Source organism: Triturus cristatus, chromosome 6 (assembly GCF_964204655.1).
Source record: "Triturus cristatus chromosome 6, aTriCri1.1, whole genome shotgun sequence".
Lineage (NCBI taxonomy): Eukaryota > Metazoa > Chordata > Amphibia > Caudata > Salamandridae > Triturus > Triturus cristatus.
The window spans coordinates 755,834,657-755,861,642 of NC_140589.1; positions in this window are offsets into that span (position 1 = coordinate 755,834,657).

The window sequence follows — 26,986 nt, forward strand, 5'->3', positions numbered from 1 at the left end:
ATGTATGCAGGGTAGGCATTCCCCCGCAAGAAAGGGTCGTAGGAGTGGCGCAGAGAAATCTCCTTCTAGGACGCCGATGCGTCACAAACTTACGCCTGCCTCATGGCAGGCGTAAGAGTGACGCAGACCCTTTCACATGGGGCTTGCCCCATGTGAAAGGAACATTGCTGGAGTTGCGTCGGGCTTCCGACACAACTCCAGCAATGCGCCACTTTTTACGCTGACAGATACGTCAGTTATACTGACGTATCTGTCCTTCCTTACAACATGATGCGTCATATTGTAAATATGACGCATCATTGGTGTTGCAAGGAGGGCGCTCTGAGAAGTGGCGCATCGCTGCTTTCACGCAGCGATGCACCACTTCTCGTAAATGAGGCCCAGAATATCCAAATCTTCATGAAGATATTTCTGGAACTTATCTTCTATAGTTGATGTGGGGATTTTTTTATTAAAATCTCAAACAGTTACAATTGTACTTTCAGGATATTTTCCATTTAGCCCCTCTATTAGCTGTAATAAGATTTTTAATGCATTATCATATTGATGATATGGTGGGCTCTATATATGTAATGAATATTTTTAATTTGCAAATCAGTGAATAAGAAACTAACTATTAATAATAATTATTCCATAACTAATTACAACAATTTTATAGAAACTAGGTACTTCATCCCATCTGATGGTCAAACAAATTTCCCCTTCTCTACTTTGATGTTGTAGACTCTGTAACAGTTAAATTCCACATTTTAGTTTTCCCACATTTCTTGCAGCGCAGTTATCAATATCTGGTCTTCTATTTTTGACTCTTTCGGGCTTTTTATTCTGTCTAAGGCCTGCAATAACCCAGGACATCAATTTCAATATTGAAGCATTAGGAGTCATAGAGTTTTTGAACTGTAAAATCAGGGTTGATTGCTGCTGCAATCCAATTCCAGTCCTATTCATCTTTTTTTATCAGGCATTCCAGACTTTTTTCTGATCTCATTCTTGTCCTGAATATTCTAGGACCCATGTTTTCACTACGTACACATCTACTTATCTTCATATTTTCTTTGCTCTTTCCACATAAGCCCTTACCTGATTTTCATTGAAAGAACTGTTAAACTTAAATGTTTAAGTTCTATTCTTGGATTCAGATTTCTCATGACCATCATATCCCAAACTCCTTATTTCATCTATGGCATTCAATATTTCATCTAAAGTCTGCAACTTAATTCTTCCAATCTAAACTATGATACTCTACCTTTGTTATCAATACTAAATTAATATCTTTAAATGTTATTTTCGTCAACACTGGCACAGCATGTAAAGTGGACAGGATTTGAGAATGATTTAGGTAAAATGAATCATTCCTATCAACAAATAAATCCATGAATTGTAACATTTTTGTTGACGTGCAGCTGATTGGCACAGCAACTGATATAATATCTTCTTTAGTTTATTCTTGCTTCAACAGAGAAATGTCATTACTATCCACAATGTTATTGGAGAACAACATCTGTTTTTCACACACTCTCTTTCCAGCACTTGCCCCTCCTCCTCCATAGTTTTCCAAAGGTTTTATGCTTCATAGTGATGTCTGATTGTTGAGGCATGTTGAGGATTGTTGAGGATGTTTTTCCATGGTACAGTGGTGGTTCTTTAATATTATTTCTTTATAGTACAGTCTGTTGGGTTGATAATTTAATAAAATGGGGACAAAACGGACAATAGCAACATATTTTTTTTCATGTGATGTAACGCTAACACTTTAGATTTTTGGTAGGATCCACATTAATCAAGACAATGGATCACGAGTTATGAGTTATATTCCATGTTAAACTGTCGGCCGACAGAGCGTACAGCTGTCAGATAGTGCTGTATTACAAGTAACAATAACTAGATCACCACAGGCTACTCTTATGTTGTTTAAGAGTTATTTATGTGTTATTTAAGTAAAGTACATGAGAGAAGGGTCAAATGGGTATGCATATATGTGTCACTGTAGCTTCTGCATCATATTTAATTTCAGTTGTTTTTAGGAAAACCAACGTTACCTTTACATTCTGTATGTTTCAGGTTTGACCTTCCATAGATTAAGACATGGACTGGCAAACCTGCGTTATTTGCCAGCTAAGAACTACTGAAGGTCTGAAGTGTCCCTTGAATGCAGAAAGTCCTGGAGATAAATCTCAGCCATATAAGAACTTTCTAAATACAGTCAGTGAATTAGGAAAATTGAGCAGACTTCCTGTGACTCTCTACTTCGAAGAAGTCACAACTGTTGAAGATTTAATCGCTCTAGTTGAGAAATCCTATCACGTCAAATTCAACAAGTGCAAGTTGGTAAGAGCTCAGAAAAAAAGAGACTTGGAAGAAGCAGGACCATCCAACGAAGATGCAGAAGGAAAGTGATGAAGGGATCGCCTGTCACAGGCAAAGAAGATCTGCATCTTCTGCACAGCAAGTGAGAGTGGCTTGCAAGAGTTCATGTCACTTGATGCTGATAAGAATATCAGAAACATGGCTACTGACCTTCAGGGCACTGCTGGAAATGTTGTAGCAATAGATGGCATGTACTACCTGAATTGGCTCACTGTATTCCTGAATCGTCATCAATCACTCATAAGAACAAGCATTTGCAATGCAATAGGCCTCACATTAGTGAAATGCAAAGCTATTGCCTTTTCATATGCAAAAGTAATACGGTGAACAAACAACTTTTTTTTTCTTCTATTTATTCACGTTTGTAAGAATGGCGGCACAAAATTGTTTGCCCGTCATATTACTTTTCTATTTGCAAAGCCAATAGCTCTGCATTTAACTAATGCGGGACCTATTGCATTGCAAATGCTTGTTCTTCTTGTTTCCTTGTTGGGTATCTGGCATCAGTCTCTACCCTACACCCGTTTTGGTACTGCAGTTTCCTCATTTGCTGCTGGGGAGTAAAAGCACAGCAATGCAACCATTGCCGCTCAAAGTCAATGAGGAAAGGAAATATGCCCCCGGCTATCCCGCTGTTGCCCCAGCTTGGCTCAAGCCAGACACACCTCCTTTCTTAACCCTTCTGGGCGAACACCCTGTCAGTATTAGTCACTACATGCATTCTGCCACTACCTGCTTTGATCCAGTCACTACCTACCACCCACCCCAACACTCCTGCTTTGCCCTCAAGCCTCAGCACCTTCACCCTAGTCCTCTCCATACACAAATATGGCACAGACTCCAGTAAACGCAGACACTTTAACGTCTAAGAATGGGTTGTCTCAGTCTCCCCTATGGACTGTCCGTGCAGTCAGCTGTCTAGGTTGTTACTTATTGAGCAAGAGTTCCCATAAAGTAAGGGAAGCATCTTGTGGAAAAACGAGGATACATAGAAGGGCTGAAAACACTAGCAGGACTGCCCCTTTACAGGGACCATCAATAGAGAGGAGACACAAGAACATGAAAACAAGTCAAAACACAGCACACATTTAAAAACACACTAGACTTAAACTGAAAACAGCAATGCCAAGACACAAGAAAAAATGTAACAAGATAAAAGTTTAAGAATGTTCATATCAACATAAATGACATGCTTTGCTCAATATCCTACATATCCACATATTATGGCAATGATACAAGAGTGGGAAAGAAAAGTCAGTAAATGAGAGAGTCTGACTGCAATCATTGCAACCGCAGCCAGGTGGGCTCCACATGGGGGGGGAGACATACGCCATAGGGGAAACTACTACATTCCATAAATGGGCAGTTACTTATAGAAAACTGAATATGGATTTTGATCTGGTTGCACGTGCCCCCAAATTTTCCAGCTGTAAGTCCATGGACCGTATCATGACCCAATTTTATGGGCTGCGCTGACTGGGAAGGGTCAGAGCATTTCTGTTTTTTATCTACAGCGCATGCATTAACTCCAAAATCTCCATGTTAGTACGGTTGTATGATGTTACAACGCATTCCGTTGTAACGCATGCCTTTACCACACATGCGTTACAACGAGAATGTCGTTAGTACGCATAACCTTTACCACTAAAATGCCTTTACCACGCATGCTTTCACAAAGTTTTTCGTTGTTAAACCATGCATGTTAATGGCATGTTCTTGCTAAAGGTTATCTCCGATCCCTTCCCTATTTCCATATACTGCTCCGATTCCCACCCACAAACCCTTTTATTAAATACCCCTCCCTTTAACCCTAATATTTTACCCTTTCTCTACATAACCCCCTCATCACTTATTTTTGTTTTAAATACTAAGATCCCCCTTACCTCTCCAAGCTCTCCTCTCCAAGCTCTTCCGATGTCATTTCTCAGGTCATAAAGTGGAACCGGAAGTGTCTTTCCGGTTCCTCTAACGACGCCGATTGCCTCCACATCGCTACTTCAATTGGTGAGGTTTTTTTGGGGGGTGGAGGCCCCCCACCCCCCTTTTTTTGCCCGTTTATTTTTTGGGGTTGGGAAGACGCCCCAAGCCCCCTTACCTTTACCACATATGCCTTTACTATGTATCTCGTAGTAAAGGTATGCGTGGTAAAGGCTATTCGTGGTAACCACGCATGCGTTGTAATGCATGCATGGTTAATGTTATGCGTGGAAACTGCCACGTTGTAGTGGCCGTTTCCCGTTAGTACAAGTGCTGCTGACGGAAGCGCTCAGAAACACAGAAGGCAATTACTGCCCTGTGTTTCCAAGCACTGCTATCTGCAGCTCATGCACTAACTCAGAGACGTTTCAGAGACGGGGAAAAAAGGCAAATACCTCTTCTGCACCAGTGCAGCGCAGAGCACAGCATCATGAAACAGCACCCGGAAGCACCGGCGTGAAGTAATTTGCATGATATCATACAATGTTTTCAGTAGTTGAAACACGTTCCATGCCCCAATGTCAGCTTATTCGGTCTTTAGAGGAAATGCCTCATACTAACTAAAACAGTAAATTTGCTCAGACAATACGCTTGCATGTCGCAAAAATGCTTATGAAACATTTGAGGGGACACTATCGTACTGGGGGTGGGGGGACAGGCAGTTCTCATTACCCAGTCATGAATCTCAAACAACCACAAACAATAAGATTTCAAGAATGTGGTTTTGCATGATGATGTCTGCTTGGGGTTTTAGATGTATTACATCATTCTCGGCATGGCCCTTAAGGGCTCAAGTTTCAGGCCCCGGTGGAATGACTCAGCCATACCTCTTTTCGATGTGAAGGGCGTTGATGGTAGATGTTAGTCACGCTGAAAAGAGAAAAGAATGCTTGGCAACCAAATAAAACAAAATACGGAAGTCTGGGACCCACATGAAGTTGTGTGGGCATGCGCACTCACTGAAATAAAATGAAACTTTTCAGTTCACCAGAAAACTTACGTACCCCATAAACCATATATTACATGTACTAAGCAAACAAATACCAACCTCATTAATTGTACCAGCATGAAAAAACGTCAGAGTTCACAATGCAATCAAATGTATCATACGGTCCATTCTGCAGTGTGAAATCGCACCAACACGTGACATGTGTACAATAAGTACATTAACATCCTTTATGGGGAGATGTTGTTTGCATTGCGCTAGCTAAACTAATCTTTCAAGCTGTGCATTACCACACACAAATGAGCACAGAAAAAAGAACATCATCTTTTACACTTGAAAACGATCCGAATCCTCAGACTGCCATAAACTGCCATGAAAATGCTGTGGTCCACAGTTCTCAGGCAGTAGCAGCTGGAAATATTCAACAGCTTGCATACATAATAAACAGAATACGAACGTGAGTGACTCTTTTTAGCATCCTCAAGGACAACCCATGTCGTAATCTTTCTCCAGTTTATGCAAAGGTAAAAAGAAGGAGCAACTGCTACTGATAAAGTAGCGCCCGCATCGAGTGAAGTGTGTGTGCACTGAAAATAAGCTAACAGAGCAGCCCCAGCTCAGCCTCCCCCTCCTCCAATGAGCGGCCGCATCAGAGCTGCAAACCTCGGACCTGGAGATCAGGGTTCGAGCCTCAGCATTGCTCAACATGTGGACAAATCACTTAATCACCCCATGCCCACCTTATTTAATTGCACACATTTACATATAAAAATATTTGCAATGCTATAGTTCTCACATTTCAATGCGAGACCTATGGCATTGGAAACAAACCGCCGCCATTGTCCCAGCTGCTTCTGGCTGCTTGGAAAGGGAAAGTGGGCATGGCGAGCTGAATGTAAGCGTAGCACGTCGTCGTTATGTAGGAGAAACTCAATAAACAAAATAGAACACGTACCGTGTAACGACCAAGGAAAGGGGCCAGTAGCCATGGAAGGTGACAAATGACAGCATGGCCGTACTAAGGAGGCACTAACAAGACAATTACTGAATCAGAAGACAGCATTTACGAAGGACAAAGACACAAGCCAATGAAAAATATGGGCGGGTAGTGGGCGGAGCTTCTCCTCCGTACTCTACCTACAACAGATTGCCAGGACAGCGCTTCCACACTGGCTCAGGCTCGACCTTAAAAAAAACAATGGTGGAGGACAGACGAAAGCAAAGAAGATAGAGGCGACGGTCTTCATTGAATTAATCAACTCCATAGAAAACTCAGTAGAAAAAGATGTTTTCTGCTATATGCTGTCTGAGTTGAGTCACAATAATGCAGATCATCTTCTGGCACTCGGAGTTTAGAAGGAAGGCAACAAAGTTTGCTTCAACAAAAAGGTTCTTGGCTACTTTCCACAGGGCCAAGTGCAGAATGATGAAAAGCACGTTGTTCATATTTTCAACCAAGGCATGAAGCAAATGCAGAAACATGCTTTTACACATTATGAAGGTGATACAGCCATATTGAAAAAATCTGCAAATATCTTTTGGGATCTGATGGATTATACTTTGATGCCACCTTCCCACTAATCTGTCAAAATTACTAAGAACTAACACCATTGAAAATGCTTGTTTTAATGTTAATGAATGGGTCTGGCATCAACAGCCAAGACTCACACAAACCCCAGGAAACTCTTACTATTTCCCAAACAATCATGTTCAACTGCAAGAAGAGAATAAAATCTGTGGTGTAATCTAGCCATTCTTTGTCATTTGTGCCAACACTTCTGTTGTTAATAGGGCTGAATGAGCCACCCTAACATGGTCAAGAAAATTGATAACTCAACTGCAACATTTAGGAATTAGTGTCAGTTACCACCACATTCTTCAGGTGGAAAATCAGCAAGCAACTGTTGTCTCCCATAAAGCACAGAGAGAAGGAGTTGTGGACCCATCTAAGCTTCGAACTGGGCTCTTTACGGTTGGTGCAATAGACAATCTTGATAACAACCCTTCAAGCACCACTGTTATGGGCTCTTTCCATGGCAAATGGATCAGCATCTTTTGAACACCATCAATCTAAAACCCAGGACAGACCAGATAATCTATTACTTGTTCTGCTGAGACTGAGAAAAAAACATATGTTTGCCTGACAGCTTCTCCACTGTACCAGCAATAGCTCTGAAACAATCTACAGTTGAGGTGCCAAAAATCAACATGACAAAGGTAGTTGTGGGAGATATGGTGGAAGCTGTGGATTGAATTATCTCTCCAACTGATTTGAGAAGTAGAAGCTAGAAAGGGAAGACTGTCTGGCATGGCCAGCCTACCATGCTTCCCATGAGACAGAGCCATCTTTGAATGAAGAGCCTGGTCTTTCACAGCTTCTGGCTCTCTTCTATGAGAAGAAAGCTTCAGCTGCCATGATCAAGCATGCCATGGATGTTGTTCGTCCTCAATCCCATGCAAATCCTAGCCGATGCAATGGATGCTCCTCTGTTTGTGTTGACAAAGTACATACAGTTGAAAAAGCACAAGATGCATGGCAAAAACAAGTTTGTGGTGATGTTCAGTGGCCTCCACATAGAGCTAGATGTATGGAAATCTGTTGGCAATTTCCTGGAAGGCTCTCAGTGGACAAGCGCTCAGACACAAGCAGGTCCTGTCTCATCAGGAACAGCTGATTCTTTTCTCAGTTGGTCAGATAGCAACAGAACGAGACATGCACACTAGGTATGTGCTGTTGTTCTGAAGAAACTTATATCACAGTCCCAGACTCTGAGGAATCAGAAGAAGCATGGAGAAAGAAAATGGTCAGAACATTGCAATACTGGGATACTATCTTCAGGCTTGAACTCCTTGGTCTCCTCCTTGTCAGAGCTCATCAAGAAGCTGATTTGTTTTGTAGGCAGAGTCACTGAAAGCCCTGGTCCATGGTTCTTCGCCTTAGACCATCAGAATTATGCCAGCTGGATCCCCATCCATATATGTGATATGGTGAAACAGACACAGTCCATGTTGGAAGAATTTGTAAAACATGGCCACTTGGTTGTTCTCAGCCCTGCCTATTGATCAAGCTCATGAAAGAACAATGAGCTGGTCAAGGATTCTGGTGGGGCAGTTGGACTCACTGAAAATCAGTCAACATTCAAATAGGGGATACTAGCAGGTTCTAAACAAGCACAGTTTCTCACAGAGTTTGAAAACTGTGTGAGCCTGGAAAATGCAAACAATTGTGCACCATGAAGAAGGCTTCACAATACAGGGGAGCTTCAAGCAACAGGCGCTGAGCCTTTCAAAGACTATCAGGGAAATGGGCAATACCTTTCTAAATGTAACTGAAGAATGGCTGACTTTGGATTCTTATGATGTCCTCAACCAGTCTGTAGTGAATATAGTGCACACGATTAAAGAGGTTGGCGAACAACAGTGCAAGGACTACTGAAGGTCAGTTTTCATTGACTGTGAAAGGATTATTCATGACCCAATTAAGACGTACTCCTTCCGACTGGTCAAGTCTCCTGCTCCAAAAATCAGTGGCAAACAAGCATACAAGATTGCAAGTATTAAGACCGACGTCAACCTTTTCTCGTGACTGTACAGCATCGCTCAACACCGGGCGTGTAAAGTGAATACTTTCCACAGCCATGAAAACCCCCTATTCCCACCGTCCCTGTCTGATAAAGGAAAGCTTATTTTTTGAAGTAAGTCTGACCTAACGGCATGTTTGGTAAAGATATCAGAAAAAAGAAGTGCCAAACCTACTTGAATTTGATGACATTGATGATGCAACTGCAATTGGCAACTTGGAAGAACTGGATGAAAAAGAGTAATCAACAGAGGTGAACATTTGGGATCTTGCTCATGAGCTGGTGTCTTTGGAAGCAACAGCTGAGACAGATGTGCCAACTTCCTTTAATGTGAAGGGGTTGAGTGGTGCTGCTGTGATCCACCTCCTATTTCCAACTGCTGGTGTCAGGACTTTTGAAGGCTATGCCATAGATCTATTCATACCTTACATAATGTAGCAACTTGAGAGTTTGAGAAGGGTGTACATTATCTGGGACAGGTATGTCAAATGAAGCATCAAATGTTCTGTCAGAGAGAAAAGAGGAAAAGGAAAGAGAAGAAAGGTTGCAAGTCAAAATATGATTTCTGAACAGTGGCAAAACGTATTTTGTGATGCAGATAACAAACAGTAGTTGTTCACATTCCTGGCTGAGAGGATCGAGAGTAGTTAATTCTCCTTTGGAAAGGAAGTAGTTACAGCATATGGAGATGGCATTCTGGTCAAAGGCACTAACCTATCCATGCAGGCCTGTGACCACGAAGAGGCAGATACAAGACTGATCTTACATATACAACATGCTCTGCAACAAGGCTCTGTGTCTTGTTTGGTTCACACTTTGGAAACCGATGGCGTAGTGATTTTGACAGGAAACTTTCACCAGCTACAAGACTTGTGTCCCAAGGCCAATATCTGGGCAGCATTCGGTAAAGTCAGGACGTTTTCCTACATTCACATTGATGTCATTACTCAGAACTTGGGAAAGGAAAATTCCACAGCTTTGCCAGTGTTTCACAGCTTTACTGGCAGTGACACTGTCTCGGCATTCATTGGAAACAGAAAAAATCAGAATAGACGGCCTGGAAATCTTATCCGAAGTAACAATAGCCTTTGCCAACATTGCCAGGAATCCATTCATAGCAGTGAACATTAAGAGTGACAGCTTTTAAATTCTTGAACATTTCACGATTATCTTGTACTAGAAAACAAGCCAACTGGAGTCAGGGAATGAAGTCTGCAGAGAAATGTTTAGCCATCAAAACAAGGCAATTGAAGCCATCCCACCAACACAGTCTGCTCTTCTTGAGCATACAAAGCAAGCTGTTTACCAGCAGGGATCTGGTCCACATGTGACATACCTCAGCAGGAGCTACCCACTTCGGAGGAATGGGGTGGAAAATGGACAGAGAAAGTCAGTGCTGGATCCCATTGTCGACAGCATTACCAGCAGCAAATAAGGCATGTGGTGTGCTTGTCAAACGTGTGGCTGAAAAGCTGCAGCTGGTTGCACAGGCAAGTGTGTTTGCAAGAAGGCACTGTGGTCCTGCACTGAACTTTGCATGTGCAATTGCATCAGAAACTGAGCTCACAAGAGGATTTTCTTTAGTAATATTTATCAAATACAGAACATTTCTACAGATTTAAAGTACTGTTTATCCTTTTGATTATTTTTTCTTTTTACTGTTCATTTAACAGTAAAAATCTGAAATTAAATGAGTTCTATATAAAAGTGGTCTTGTTTTACTTTGCCCTCTGTGTCTTCTTCCTCAGTGCCTGTTGCACAACCTGATTTCTGGCGTGTGGATCCTTAAAAAACTATTAGCATGCGACCAAACACAATTCCACACACAGAATGGTGCTATTAATAATTCATGAATATTAAAATCTGAGTCAAACAGCAGCCTTTCCAAAATACCTTCCAAAAATGTAATTCCAAAAGTTCTTATAATTTAAATCCTTTCTTCCATTAATTGATGAGCAGAGGACAGCTGGAGAGAGACAACATATTTCAAAACAGTACAGCTGAGAAGAGGTCCTCTGAGGCAGCTTGATCTATCCCAATGTACAACCCTAAGCACTCATTTAAAGAAGTGCAAGTGCAAATACTTGCAAGTAAAGAAATAGATGATTAAAAGTAAAGCCCCATATCAGCCATATTAAACAAGAAAGAGACCTTGGGAAAACGAATCCATCCCAGGCCTTCACTGTAGACCAGTACATGTCAAGTGCAACATATTGAAATAAATATACATATATATATTCTTAAAGGACATTTGCAAATCAGTCATTGATCTGCTATAATGTTCCTTATCGAGAGATGAAATAGCTCTCACACCACTATGGCACTTCTCCTGTGGGTAACTTTCTACCTGCCACCACACCCACTATTAAGGAATGGAGAAACAGAGGGACGCACCCCAAATTGGCCACCAGCCACTTAGAGCTAACTCAGACAATGAATGTAAGGCAGATGTACTCCAATACGTCTGTGGTCACAAAGTCGCAGACTCCAAAACCTCTAGCAACTTTCCAAACATTTAGCCAAAAGCCTGGTTACCTCCTACCTTCTCCCTCCTGGGCTTCTGTGAATTCCAACAGAAGGATATAGCATCCCACTTTGGTGGTCGACAGCTTACAAATATTATGTGAGCACATATATACTGGCAACAATGATAGGAGCAGCAAAGTCCACCAGTTCCCCAAGGTGCTGATGCTCCTTGAGCAAGTCAGCCTATGCCTCAGCTGCCTCCTATTGGGCTCTCTGGCTAGAAGCAGGCAACAGCCACTGCTTCAGAGCACCAAGCAAATCACCACATCAGCAGCCCAAAGTGAGGGGAACAAGCATACAAGCCACTTCTGCTGTAGCAGTGGCCATGCTGAACAGACTGAACAAGGTCAAGCTGAGCTCTAGATAGATTGATGTCTCTTTGGTCTCAAGCCTAAAAGCAAAACTGAAGCCCACATTCCAGTATGGCAGCATATGTCTTAGCAATTCTCGGTTAATATAATTGATCGCGGACCAGCCACGGGTCATGTTGTAATGTTCAGCTGGTTGAGCAGGACTGGGTGGGATACAATAATGGCCAAATCCACAGCCCTTGGCCCTCAACATGTAGGTTGATCATTGACTCATGCCAAGTTGCACTCATACCTCACTGAATCCTTCATCTGCATCCAATGTCTTCCCTCTCAATAGTAGTCATAATGTTAACAAAATTGAAAATATAATGATCTCAAATTGATCGGTTTGGATTAGCAGAGATAAAATTCATTGTAATTGTCTGATTTCATTTCAAAGTTGTTTACTCCTTTAGCATGCATCAATGTAATTTTAGATTGTATGAGTACCTTACGATCTTCAACCTTACTCCGATCAAACAAGGTGGGCTTGAGTTGTCTTTTGGGCACCATAATTAATAACTCAATTTCTTCTTATAGGTTATTCAACCCCGAAGTTATCACACCCCATTATGTCTCTTAGTCCTTCTTGAAAAACGGAAGCTTTGGTGTATGACCTGAGGTTGATCCAAAAGAGCAAAGTTTCAAGAGGAGCCATTTAGAGAAGCCATTCAGTCTATTCTGGTTTTTCTTGGTTCTTTCTTCAGCCCTAACAAAGGAATTATTTCAGAGTGGTGTTAATAAATTAAAATGTTTGCATGCTCTATAATTCAGCACCATACATGGCGCATGTGGCCACTTTTGCCTGATAAACAGTTAACAGAACAGAAAATGACCTTTCCCTAGGCTATAGTAGCATGATTTTACTACTTGAGAAGTGCTCTGTGTTATCTTTTTACATTTTATGGATCTGTGCAATCCATCTACCGATATTATAACATCTGAAACCTAAATAATTTAATTACGATTCATTTCTAACCTATGAACATTCAAATAAACCTCTTTTTGTGATGTATACACCTTTCCCACCTTTAATGCTTTATATGTTGCCACATTTGGTAACAATTATGTAATTGGAATTCTTATTCCTTTTTAGGATATAGGGATGATAAACATATCTGTCCATAAACCTCCACTGCCCTTTCTTTCTAAATATGGCTAAATAAAGTTGTTAGCAGGGTTCCACTAATGTGAGTATCATGTAGAAAGCAATCAATAGGAACATAGTTTTGCCTCAGAGCATTATATTTATTTTGGGGTAAAAGAGCTGAGTGGACTTCTGGGTTTGAAAAAGAGGGAAATGAAGGGGGCAATGGTATACTTGTATCCATAACTTCTGAAGTGGTGATATAAATACAATCATCCTTTTATATTACCATACCGAAATGCAGATTTGAAAAATTTTGAATTAATGCATTACTTGGCATATTGTATTCAGGTTTATTATGATTATTTCACTAACATTTATCAGAAAAGTGTCATATTTTTTAGAAACACCGCTTACCTCAAATATTCCTATTGCCTTCCTGCATATATATATTTTGTCTGTTTCAATAGTATTCTATATTGAAGTGCTAACCAAACATTTTAGAGCCATAACCCAATTTTTAGAACGACAAACTCACATGACCCACCTTACTTAAATGGACACGAGGCAGGCTATTTTTTAATGGAACTAAAGCATTGTGTGGTAGCACACTGCTGTTCATAGACAGCTCAGTTTCCACTCAATTTGCACAGACATTCACTTTTACTGATAAAAATATATTGCACACAAATGATAATGTATGGCAGTTCAGTTTTTTTGAATATTTATCATTCGTGCATCACCAAGTTAACTGTCTTGATTTGTGGAGATCTAATTAAAAAATGTGTTTCCATCACACTTCAGAATACAAAAAATTTGCATCGTTATGGACTACAAGTCCCAGCAATCTGTGAGACGGTGCACTCAGCACACGCCCACTTGGGGGCCTGTTTTAATAAAAGGTCAATTAATGTTAATGATGCACATCGAGTGGTTCTTACAGCAGCCCATGAAGAAGGGGGTGGTTCCCTGAAACATGTCGGGCGAGGGAATTTTGTGGAGCGGGAAGGCATGTTATACTGGAAGCCTGGAGGGCAGAGGACTGATGTGTGCCTCTCAAATGCTTTGGGGCATTTTGTTGGACTATATTGCTGCACGGCTGCCCGGCCGTGGAGAGTGCACCATCGTCGGCTGACACAAGGATGGCTTTGTCAGCGTTACGAGGCTCTGAGTTCCAAACTGCTTGGGACTCTTGGAGCACAGAACTCCATATTTGAAAATTGACGTACCCGACTGCAACTCAGCCTACTCAAGGCATATAAAGACAATGCATTAATTATGTCTGAACACTGAACCTTACTTAAAGGTAATAAATTAAATTTGCATCGTTATGGACCACAAGTCCCAGCAATGTGTGAGACGGTGCACTCAGCACACGCCCACTTGGGGGTCTGTTTTAATAAAAGATCAACTAATATTAATGATGCACATCGAGTGGTTCTTACAGCAACCCATGAAGAAGGGGGTGGTTCCCTGAAACGCGTCGGGCGACGGAATTTTGTGGAGTGGGAACGCATGTTATACTGGAAGCCCGGAGGGTGGAGGACTGTCGTGTGTCTCTCAAATGCTTCGGGGCATTTTGTTGGACTATATATATATATATATAAATTCACTGAAAAAACCATAGGTTTCACACATGTTATAGTTAGCGGAAATTTTACTGATAAAAAACCAGTGAAATTCCCCCGTTATAGTTAGTGCAGGCAACTATAACTCACGCGACCGCAATCCTCTGCTGATGCTAATACTGTATTTAGACACTTATTTGCCCATGTCTTCTTCCATACATTTTTAGCTATACATATATTTCAAATATTTTTTTTTCATAAAGACACATATGTCATCAGCAGAAGATTGCGGTCGCGTGAGTTATAGTTGCCTGCACTAACTATAACGGGGGAATTTCACTGGTTTTTTATCAGTAAAATTTCCGCTAACTATAACATGTGTGAAACCTATGGTTTTTTCAGTGAATTTGCAAGGTTTTTTAAATGCTAATTCCTAACTATAACGTGTGTGAAACCTATGTTTTTTTCAGTGAATTTGTACGGTTTTTTAAATGCTAAGTTACTTTACGCCATTCGTGGCGTGCGCGCCCACTTAACGCAGTTCGTTCCGTGCGCGCACGGTGCGCTTCGCACACCGTGCGCGCACAGTAAGCACGCGGTGCGCTTCGCGCACCGCGCGCCCACTTTACGCAGGATGGGCCATGTACGCACGATGCGCTTCGCGCACCGTGCGCACATGGAGGACATATGATGCACTTCGTTTTGAAAGGTAATATTTTAATTTTTCGTAATTTTTATAAGCCATGCACAAATGGTGCCCTTCGGGCACCATTTGCACACGGGGTGGAGAGAGTGTTGTTAATTTTTTCTTTTATTATTTTTGTTTAAAATATTGTGGTTTTTCACAATTATAATGAGCCCTGCTCATTTGGTAGCCTTAGGCCACGAAAAGCACAAGGGGGTGAGGGAGAGTGTGGATAGTGTTTTTTTTTTACATTTTTTACCGTACGCGTACGGTAAGCGTAATCGGCGAAATTAGCGAAAAAATTAAAATTGCATTTTTGGCCTTGGGGGGTCTTTGGGGACTCCCTCAACATGGCTATGTGTGTGGGAGCTGTCTAAACAGCCCCTTTACATGTTTATTGGTTTTATTTAACAACCTAGCTCTCAGTGCGAGAGAGAAAATGGCGGCCGCCGCTTCCTGGTTTCGGCTGTTTCGAATGGTTACTAAGATCTAAGAGCCAATCAGAATCGCGCTCGCGCACGCCACCGTACGCGTACGGTAAGCTTACGGTAAGCGTACCGTTAGCTGGCTCAGATATATATATTGATTTAAAGGCTATTTTCTCAGAATCTACTGAACAGATTTACACCAAACCTACAAAAGGCACTTCCTTGACCTGAGGACTACCTCTCTGCCAAATTTCTAGTAATTCTGTTCAGCCGTTCGGGCTGTAGCCCTGTCTAAAGGTCCTATGGAAAAATGCATGGGAAAAACGCGTTTTGGGACCCCCCTTTTATCTCAGCCCCCGCTTGACGAATCCCCCCGAGACTTTCAGGGTAGGAGCGGAGCGTAGCGCCCCACCTATTTTGAGAAATTCGCGAGGATTCGTCGACCGGCGCCAAAGTTATTCAAAATAGAATGTTGCGGATTTCCTATGGAAAAGGGGTCCTAACTATAACTACCTACTGGCGACCGCCAGTAGGTAATATATATATATATATATATATATATATATATATATATATATATATATATATATATATATATATATATGTATATATATATATATATATATATATATAATATATAATATATATAAAGAGACCACAATCCTGAATCACCAATTCCTCTGCGGTAATCAGGTACAGACTACAGCTTGCAGTTCAAACAGTGATGTGCTTTATTCCTTGATATGTGGCATCAAAATAACACGGCAAGTGCCTAGCATTACGCCTTTCGACCGCGTTGCCACGGTCTTGATCACATGACACACCGGACCCCATCACAACTTTAAATAGTGATCTGGTGAAATTAATTAAGTCACTCTCTGCCCATAATACAGCTGGAAAACATAGGGGCATATTCTCAAGACCGTGTGATAATCATCGCAAAAGTAACTTAACGCAACCTACAACATCGTGGTCTATCTCGGGAAATGTACCCCATGTTAACCAAGTATTCACAACACGACGGTACCATGTCATAGTCACCAGATAACGTGTCAAATGGCCGCGTTAAAATAAATGCCATGCCGCAAAAATACAAAACACAAATGCAAAAAAGCTGCGATGAGGCCAAGCGTGATACAAAATGCTGTGAAAACCAGCCACAGGCCAGCAAATCCCACGCGTCTGGCGGCAAAATGCACTACAAAAGCCACAAAAACAACACACCAGAAAGAAGAAAAAGTGCGTATTAACATGGATGCACCCTGACTGAGTGCAGAGGCCAACAGGAACCCCACAAGCCCCACAGACCACTAGCAAGGAACAACTGGCTCGGGGAAGGCCAAGGAGCAGAGGGAGAGGAAGACGGGGTGCAGTCCGCAGGAAAACAAGACCAGCGTCACGGAGGTGACAGAACACAACCAGCAACTGACCCACAATCAGACTACCTTAAATGCAGCCGAGGAGCCCAATGTAGGAGGCCAAGAGGCGCTGGCATGATGTGAAAATCTGAACCAGGCACAAAGACGCCACCAACAGAAAGGCAGCAACGGCGACAGAAGGTGGGAGTCCTGCGCCACAGGAGGAGCTGGAGGAAATGGAGGCCACAGTCTACTGTGCAGAGACGGTGCAAGGAGGTGGGAGTGCGGACACAGCTCGGGAGGACCTGACACAACATCAACATCAACAGGGTGAGTAAAGACCAGGGACTGGGGGACGGGGGGATATGGGCACAATGGTACACATGCACAACGATGTGTAGCACACTGCACACCCACAATGACCCTGGATCATGTCCCTCATCCCTGTGGCACACTGCAGCACACACACATAGCAATAATAGCACATCCACATTGACGACAATGTGTTACAATGTGCAACCCCGACACTGCAGAGCAGAGGACACAACTGCAGAAACAGGCCCACCACATCTGACAGAGCTGGAAACTGTGAAATGGAAATGTACGCGTAAAACCTCACACCCGTCATGTAGTCCAAATGTACACTGTCCTGCATCTAAATCCTGCACCTCCAAAACAGTCACAATGTACACTGTCATACAGTCTGCATGTAAACAAGAACAATGCGCCAACACACATGTCAACACAATGTCAACATGCATCTCCCCTCCACATTGCAGAGGGACACAGCAGAGCACAGAAGACCACACATCAGTGATGCAGTGACACCTACGACACCGACGCCCTACAATAGCCCATTGACATCCCACTCAACCCACCACCAGAACCAGGGCAGCCAGGCTACTTAGAGGAGAACCCAGCCCCTGAAACAGACCACACAGCATGAAGCACCTGCAAGCACGGCAGGCTCACAACTAGGCCTGGGCGAAAATTTCGTTCCGTTCGCGGAAATTGCGATAATTTGACATTTTCGCGTTCCACGGAGAGCGCGAAAATGTCAAAAATTCCGGTTTCTGCAGCTTGGCGATAATTTGTTTCTTGCTCGCGCTGTAAAATAATACATTCTCGCGCGCGCGCGATCGCCTTACCTGAATCCCTGCGTTCGCCGACAAGTTTTCTTGATCCGGTCGCGTTCTCCATGAGATGTTGTATTGTTTTTAGCCATTTGCTCTGTCTCGCAACAGTTCGCGCCCGCAGTGACGTCATGAGCCACCCCTACTCACAACACTTCACCTAACCACACATGGCACCCCAATTTTAGGTGTCAGAACGCCAAAAGGAGGTGGCCCAACAGGCAGAGGTGTGTTCCGAACCCATGGAAGGCGAACTAGAGCACATACGTGGGTGTCCATTACTCTTCAGGGACCACCTACACCCCACAAAGGAGAGCCACACTGCCAGAGAGACACATGCAGATGCACATTCCCAGTACAGAACCACGCCCAGGGCATGCACAGATCAGTCACACACGTTGGCTCTGCATACGACGGCACAGTCCACTGCCCTTAAGAATTGGGTGGATGATGACAAGGCTACATGCCCAAGCCCTGACCCGCTGCCTGCGGTGACATGTCTGCATCCGCTGTACACAGCACAATGTGATGTCCTAGGGCCCAGGGCCCTCATGCATACAACAAGATCACAGGTACACACGCAGATATCATGTTGAACTGGCTACGAGCATGTGTGCCCGGCCCCTTTATTGGCAGGGCCACATGTACAGCGACCCCTGTGCTGGTTGTGTATGGGATGAGTATAAGGCAGCCCGCACGGAGTGCTTGGTGCTGGCAACAACTTGAAGAGTGGACATCAGTGCAATGGAAACAGAAAACACCTGCATAACAGAGTCAACTGCTGAGCAACATGGAGGGAGCCGGAGCAGGTACAGAGGTCACCCAACATACAAACAGAAGTGTCCGTGAGTTTCAGTGTGCTGAGGTTGGGGCTCCAGAGCTGAGCGTGCTCATGTGAAGAAAATGTCTAGGATTGTGTCCCTTCCGGACATTCCTGACGCAGCTGCAGTGGGGGGGGTGTCACACCTGCATCATCTTCCTCATCACCGTCCCAGGTCTCCCATACTGCCTGAGGTGACATTGCACCCCACAGCACATACCCAAAACAGTAATGGACGAGGATTCATGGTGCACAGAGCTAGTGGCACCTGGAGTGCTGAGCAGGAGATGAGGCAGAAGATGGCATCCATGATAGGTACGGACAACTCCGTCAGTCTGCCTGTACGACCGTTTTTGACACTGGCAGCTGGTGGTTGGAGCTGGTCCTGGCGGTGTGGCGTGTGCCTCCTGCGGTGATATGATGTCCGGGCCGGTCAGGATTCGATTTGATGTGTGAGCCCTGGTGGGGCACAGTCGAGGCCGGAGGCAGCGGAGAGCGCAGGGCCACAGAAACATGGCGTTGATGCCCCCAAGGCCATCGCCTCAGAGGTCATCCAACATCTCAGAAGAAGGGGTCCGTGACCTGATCAGCACAGAGTTAGTGTCCCCAGATGCAATGCGGCTGGCTCAGGCACACTGCCATGCCACGGTGACTTGTGGTGCTGTGAGATAGGGGCACATGAAGTGCTGAGCGGGTCCTCGTTGATGTCCAAGGTGGACGTGGCAGAGGCTTGTGGGGGACAGTGGAAGGTGTCCTCCAGGGCCGATGCAGAGGGTGGGAGTTGTCCGGAAGCAGCAAATGGAGGAGTGGAATCCCACAGCATTGCTTTGGCCACAAAGTCGGTAACACCGACATGATGGCGACGACAACCCCAAGTCCATGGACTCAGTCGCCATCAAAGTTCAACCAGAAAGTGCCCATGGGTCTCGGGGAACAGACTTAGTGGCACCGGGGCTGCAAGGGGATGCAGTCTGCATTGAGGCCTGTACAATGACATCAAGTCAGCCATAAATAAATCAAGACTGAATTCAAATAGTGTGTGACCTACTCGACCGCAGTGGAGGCCTGAGGCAGCGGTCAGCGCTGTTCAGCGACCTCCTCCTGGAACTTTAACACACGAAGTTGACATAACATTTGGGGGTGACTTGTGGTTGACGTAGGCAAAAGCACCAGAGCAGAGCGGGTGTTCAGTCAGTGACGATGACGTGTCCTGCCTGGTATGGACTGGATTGGATTGGCGTGAAGCCTGCTGGACCACAGTGTAGGCCGACAGTGTAGTCATCAAGGGCCCACAGACAAGTGTGTTTGGGATGCTATGCACAGACTTGGTGTCACCATATCGAAGGGAGTATAGTAAGTTAAATCTCCATTCTTGATGTTCTCGGCCATGGTGTAATCAAGACTCAGTTCCAAATGTGTGACCTACTCGACCGCAGTGTAGGCCGGAGGCAGGTGTCAGCAGTGGCCCACAGGCACGTGTCGTTGGCTCACGATGCACAGAGTTGCTGACACCAGGGCAGTTGTCGGTAGTGTTCGATCATCTCCGTAACGATGATCCTTCTGCTCTCTGGACTGAAACGCGTCATCCTCTTATACCTCTCCATGCATGCAATGATATGTACTCTGCCATTGACAAATCAAGACTCAGTCCCACATGTGTAAACAAATCGAACGCAGCATGGACCGAGGGCAGGAGTATGCGTGGGTCCACGGACACCTGTGGATGGACTGCTATGCATAGACTTGGTGTCACCACATCGATGGGTGTGCAGTGAGATAAAATATAAATATGCCATAATTGATGTTCTCTGCCATAGTGTAATCAAGACTCAGTTCCAAATGTGTGACCTACATTTCCGCTGTGCATGCAGGTGCAGTACCTCAACGAGAAGGGAGTACAGGATGCCAGTGTTGCAGAGGCGTGATGTTCTGAGGAGGCTGACAGGTTTGCGGCACTCTGGCTTGGAGCTTGCACGTGGCGGGCCCTTATCGACACACGTCAGTGTTGGCAGGTGTGCATTGAGGCCTGGCTGCGCAGGGCCTGGTAGGACTGGTACGGGGCCCTGCATCCCGGGGTGCAGCAGGCGCACAGGAATGCAGGCAAAACCACTCACGGCAATGGCATCGGCCTCGTGGCGGGGTGATGGGCGCTGCCCTGGCAGAGTCATTGGGCATTCTGGAAGAGGACCACGCCCAGAGCTACGTGCTTTTTATTCACACCCCTACACATGCCCAGCGTACGCCAGGCCAGCCCACTCCGCTTACGCTTACAGGGGGGGACATAACAAGCTACATTTCTGGGATCTTCCCCACTGACCGTGGTGACATGGATGCATCCACTGTCCCCTGCACTCCATACACCAGCGGTGTATGTCGACATGGATATGTGTGTGGTCTGCATACTGTAGTCTTGCCATCGCTTCGACACCACACTTGACATTGTGTACATTGTCATTCCTAGGTCAGTTGTCTCCTTCGCACATGCCTGGTCCCCACCTCTTCCCACAATCTGCTATTGTGTGGCTGAGGTGCCATGCAGTTGATGGCTTATGTGCATGGATGGCCCAGGTTGCCCGAGTGAGTTGTGCTGTCATGTCTGGTGGGTGGGCATGTTGCTTGGCATGTTGTATGTGAGTTTGTGACGTGTGCATTCCCAGTGTTGTGAGTTGCTTGGTCATAGAGTTGAGATTGTGGTGTGTTCATTTGGTACTTGCCAACGAGCAGCGCATTTACGTAGGTGCCAGACAGGAAGCGCCGGGTGATGGTGGGCTTTTGGAAGATGTAGGACTCACAGAGCCCACCCATCAGGCGGGTCATATTTTGGATGGTATTTTTTCAAATAACTCTAAAATAAATATGGTAAAAGTCACTCCTTTCCCATTGTCCGATCATCATGCTGTCCATTTTAAGATCAAGGTCTCACCACCACCTTTGGGAAAACAAATAAAACCTACCAAAGTTATGGCCAGACGGTGGAATAAAGTCAGCGCAGATGACTTGCTAGTAGCTCTTGGCAAAGACCCCCTGTCGCTGTCTAAAGATTGCAATGAGGCAGCCTCTGAAATTAACGACTGGCTTCAGACAGCAGCTGACCAGGTAGCCCCTAAAAAATGGTCTACCATTAGAAGACATAAGCCCACCTCCCCCTGGTATAATCCCCATCTGAAAGCGCTAAAGGTGAAATGTCGAACAGCCGAGCGAAAATGGCGGCAGGATTATGACAAGCCTACAAAAATGAGTTATAATATTGCCCTTAAAGAATATAAGGAGGCAATTATAGAGGCAAAGAAGTTGTTTTTTGTCACAAAAATGAGGAAGCGGGAAACTCCTCTAGGGAGCTTTTTAAAACAGTAAATCTGCTCTCTAAATCCCAACTGGGTACTATCTTTCATCCCGACCAAGTCATGTGTGATAAGCTAGCAACTTTTCTCCAAAATAAAGTACAAGTTATCTATGATAACCTCTCTGAAGCCTGTCAGCTTTCAGATATAGTACAACATTCACAGGTGACAGTGGGACCATTTTTGAGGGAACTAACTAGTTTCCCAATGGTCAGTCGAGCGAGAGGAAGTTTGTAATTTGCTTCTTTCCATAAAATCTGGATCACCCAAAGACTATTGCCCTGCTACGGTACTACACCTGGCTGCTAATTGGATTGGTGATGAATTGACACCATTGATCAATCAAGTTCTGGAGTCAGGCAGTTTTCCAGCAAGCTGGAAAATGGCGATGATCAGGCCTATTCTAAAAAAGCCTACGCTAGACCCAATAGATCCCAAGAACTACCGGCCGATTGCCGGTTTGCCTATAATGGCTAAGATCTTGGAAAAATCAATGAACAGAACATTGACTGAATACCTCGACACCAATGAAATATTGGATTTAACTCAGCATGGTTTTCGATCTAACCACTCGACCAAATCTGCTTTGATCGTAGTTGCTGAGGAGATCCGCAGAATAATTGACCAAGGGGGAAATGCAGTCTTGGTTCTGCTTGATTTGTCGGCAGCCTTCGACACTGTAAATCATACGGTGTTGGTTCAGCGGCTTCGAGACGTGGGTATTGGGGGATCATTGTTGTCCCTCCTATCCTCTTTTTTGGATGGGAGAGTGCAGAGCCTATACTGGGATGGTCTGCAATCAGAGAGCTTCAATCTGCCCTGTGGGGTCCCCCAGGGTTCTGCATTATCACCCACTATTTTCAATATTTACATGTTGCCACTGGCCAGCTTGATTAGGAAGCATGTTTTTTTTTTGATTTCAAAAGAATTTTATTATTTTAAAAGCGCAAATATGAAGCATAAGATACAAGCCAAAGTGATACAATTGATATCGGACAATAAGGTAATAGATACATTAATGTAGACTTAATAAATAGGAGAGCAAATCATTGTCATACATTAATTTACAGACATCCGATAAATAAATTACTTAAGAAGGGAAGACCCAAATTGATAACTGGCAAAGATATATATCAAAAGTATCACCACAGATGGCAAATTAGGGAGAAGAGGAAAGAGAAGAAAGGAAAAAAGAAAAGACGGAAAGAGTAAGAAAGAGAGGAGGAAAGAAAAAGAGAGACAGAGAGAAGAAAAGAAAGAGGAGAGGATTTCCAGAGGAATCACCCAACACACAGGACAACACTAACCAGACAAATCAAAGGGATATTGCTCCACCAACCCTTCAGATGCCAACTCCATGTACGAGTCTAAGGCTTTCCAAACACCAGAGGAAATAGAAGGAGAGAGATGAGCATGGTCCACTGACGTATGAGCACTTCGTAGAAAGGAAACCCAAGCCCACCACGTATGGTAAGAGACGGACGAAAAAGATTTCCACTCCATGAGAATTACTTTGACTGCAATAGTTAACAAGAGGTCCAACAACTGTAACTCCATGGGATCTAAGGGCAAAGGGACTGGGGCCGCCAACGGACCCAAAAGAACTAATGGAAAAGACAGGTGGAATTTGATGTTAAAGATGAGCATGAGGTGTTTGTGAACTAAATCCCAGAAGGGGTGGAGAAGGGAACAATCAAGGAACATATGTTGAAAATCGCCTGGTAGAAGCCCACAGCTCCAGCACAAGTTGTCTTCTTTGAGATTGAGTGAATATAGACGAATGGGAGTCCAATGAAGAAGATTAATAGAGAAAAATTTAGACTGTGTTAGAGAAGGGGCAATTTTGTTACGAAGAGACAACTTACCAATATCTTGCCAGGTATCAGAAGAGATATGAGCAGTAACACTATGATCAAAATGATGTATCCATTTTTGTTGTGTGACAGTTTGAGAAGGGAGTGTAGAGGACGATAAAAATTTGTAAATCCGCGACGCAACATGACCAGATCTGATCCAAAGCTGAAAGAGCGTAATCATAGGGGAAGAAGGATGAAGGTGGACTTTAGCAAGTGCAACCTTAATCTTAAGAAAAGTATAAAAATCCAAATTAGATAGAGAGAATTGTTGAGCAAGGGATGAGAAAGGGGAAGGATCATTGTTGGAATCATAGAGATGCTTAACAAGTGAGACACCTTTCCCAGCCCAGTAAGACATCAACTCAGAGTCAATATTAATTTTGATTTTAGAATTACGCCAAATAGACGACCACCTAGTTTTATGTAATGGAATCGCTACTCTCTTATCCACCTTACGAACCGCAGCAATAGTGTCTAAAATAATAGAGCGAGAGAATGGAATAGAAAGGGTGTTTGTAGTTAAAAGAGATGCAGTCGGCAGTGGGGAGGCCAATTCCTGTTCTATTGTCAACCATGCTGGAACATGAATAGCTGGAGAAGAAAACCAAAGGGCACCCTGGGACGCAAGAAAAGCAGTTTGATACTTCCCCCAATCAGGAAAATTACAGCCTCCCATATCATAAGATTTCCGTAAAAATGTATAAGCCATCCTAGCCCTTCTATCATTCCATAAAAATTTAGAAGTAAGCAAATCAAGTTCATGAAAGAAGGAATCAGAAAGCCTTACTGGAAGCATAGAGGAAACAAAATTAATAATAGGAGTGATCATCATTTTAAGAGTCTGCATACGGCCCCACCAAGAAATATGTTTCGGAGACCAATTTTCTAAGAGACGTCTCACCTTAAGAATAGTTTGGGCTTCGTTATAAGTAGCCGTAGCATATAGGGTGGAACAAAAGAAGATGCCCAGATATTTTAGCTGTTTAGATTGCCATTTAAAGCCAACCGAACCCATATGAGAGGAGAAGCAGTAAGCATTTAAAGGAAACATCTCCGTCTTATCTTTGTTCAGAGTATAGCCTGAAACTTTTGAAAAACGAGCAATCGTATCCGAAATAGCAGGGATGGCCAGTTCAATATCATCAGAAAAAATGAGAACATCATCTGCATATGCAGCTGTTTTTAACTGATGAGACCCAAAAGAGAAACCCTTAATATCTGGATGCGAGTCAATCATTCTAAGGAGAGGATCAATGGACAACAAAAATAAGAGAGGGGACAAAGGACACCCTTGTCTAGTGCCCTGACAAAGGTTAAAAAAAGAAGACGTAGCTCCATTCACCCGTATATTAGCCCTAGGTCGGGAATAAAGAGACATAACCATACGAATAAAGGAATCCCCAAGATTATGTGCACATAGAACAGCTCTTAGAAAAGGCCAAGATACCTTATCAAAGGCCTTTTCAGCGTCAAGGGCCAAGGCAGCCGCCGGAAGATTAGATCGCTTAGCGGCACCAAGAATATGACAAAAAGTGCGAATATTATCCCGTGCAAGTCGTCCTTTTACGAAACCTGTTTGGGAGGGATGAACCAATTGAGGAATAAAGGACTCTAAGCGTTTAGCTAAAATTTTAGCAAAGATCCTGGCTTCCATGTTAAGAAGGGAAATGGGACGGAAATTTTTGGGATCTGCGTGATCCTTCCCTTCTTTGGGGATAACTACAATAGTAGCATCAGCCGCGGAACCAAACACAGAACCATCCTTAATAAAAGCATCAAAAACGGATTGGAGTTTCGGGACAAGCACAGGAATAAAGGTTTTATAAAACGCAATAGGATAGCCATCAGGACCAGGAGCTTTACCAGACCGAGTAGCTTTAATCGCGGAAATGATTTCATCAGAAGTAATCGGGCAATTTAATGATTGATTATCTTCCTCCGAAACGACTTTCAAAGGAACCGACTTCAAGAACTCCTGACATTGTTCAAAAGAAGCTTGGGCCGAAGGGGTATATAAATTATTATAGAAATCACGGAAAACCTCAAGGATTTCTGCAGTTTGAAATTTTTTCATACCAGACTGGTCCGTAATAGAAGAAATTTGGAAGGTATTACAAGAAGATTCCTGGAACTTTAAAGTGGCTGCAAGAATCTTGCCCGCACGATTTTTTAACAGCAATCTCTTAGATTTCTGAGCCTGCAGGCCAATATGAGCTCTCTTAGTGACTATAGTATTGTATGAATACTTTAAGTTCTTAATAGACTGGAGGCAGGTCTTGTCCTGAGAGTGACGAAAAAGGGATTCCTGCCGTTTGATCTCATCTGCTAAGTCCGTGAGTTCCTTCTTAATGGCTGCATTCCTCCCTGACATACACTTAATGACCTGACCCCGGAAAGTACACTTAAAAGAGTCCCAGAGAACAACAGGGGAACTGACTGACCCAACATTCTCAGTAAAAAAAGTCTCAATGTCATTGGAAAACTCTCGCACCAAGGACTCATCATGTAAAATTTCTGTGTTGAGTCTCCACGAACGAGCTCGTGCCCTAGGGACAAAGGACGTAAGAGTAAATGTCACTGCGGCGTGATCAGAAACTAAAATGGGGTGAATAAGCGGGAAGGAAGAAAATTGAACCAGAGAAGAGTGAACCAAAAGATAATCAATGCGTGAAAAGGACGAATGAGGGGAAGAAAAAAAGGAAAAGTCACTACCAGTGGGATTATGAAGACGCCAAACATCCTGAAGATGGGTAAGAGAGCACATATTAGTCATTTGTTTGTGGGCTTTAGGGGGACGAAAGTTAAAGGCAGAATGCCTATCCAGGATGAGGTCCATTGGCAAGTTAAAATCCCCACCTACAATAAGATTGCCAGAGTGAGGGGTATCTTCGAGCTTTTTGGCGATCGCAATCCAAAAGGACGGGTCATCCTTGTTGGGGGCATAAATATTCATGACAAATAAG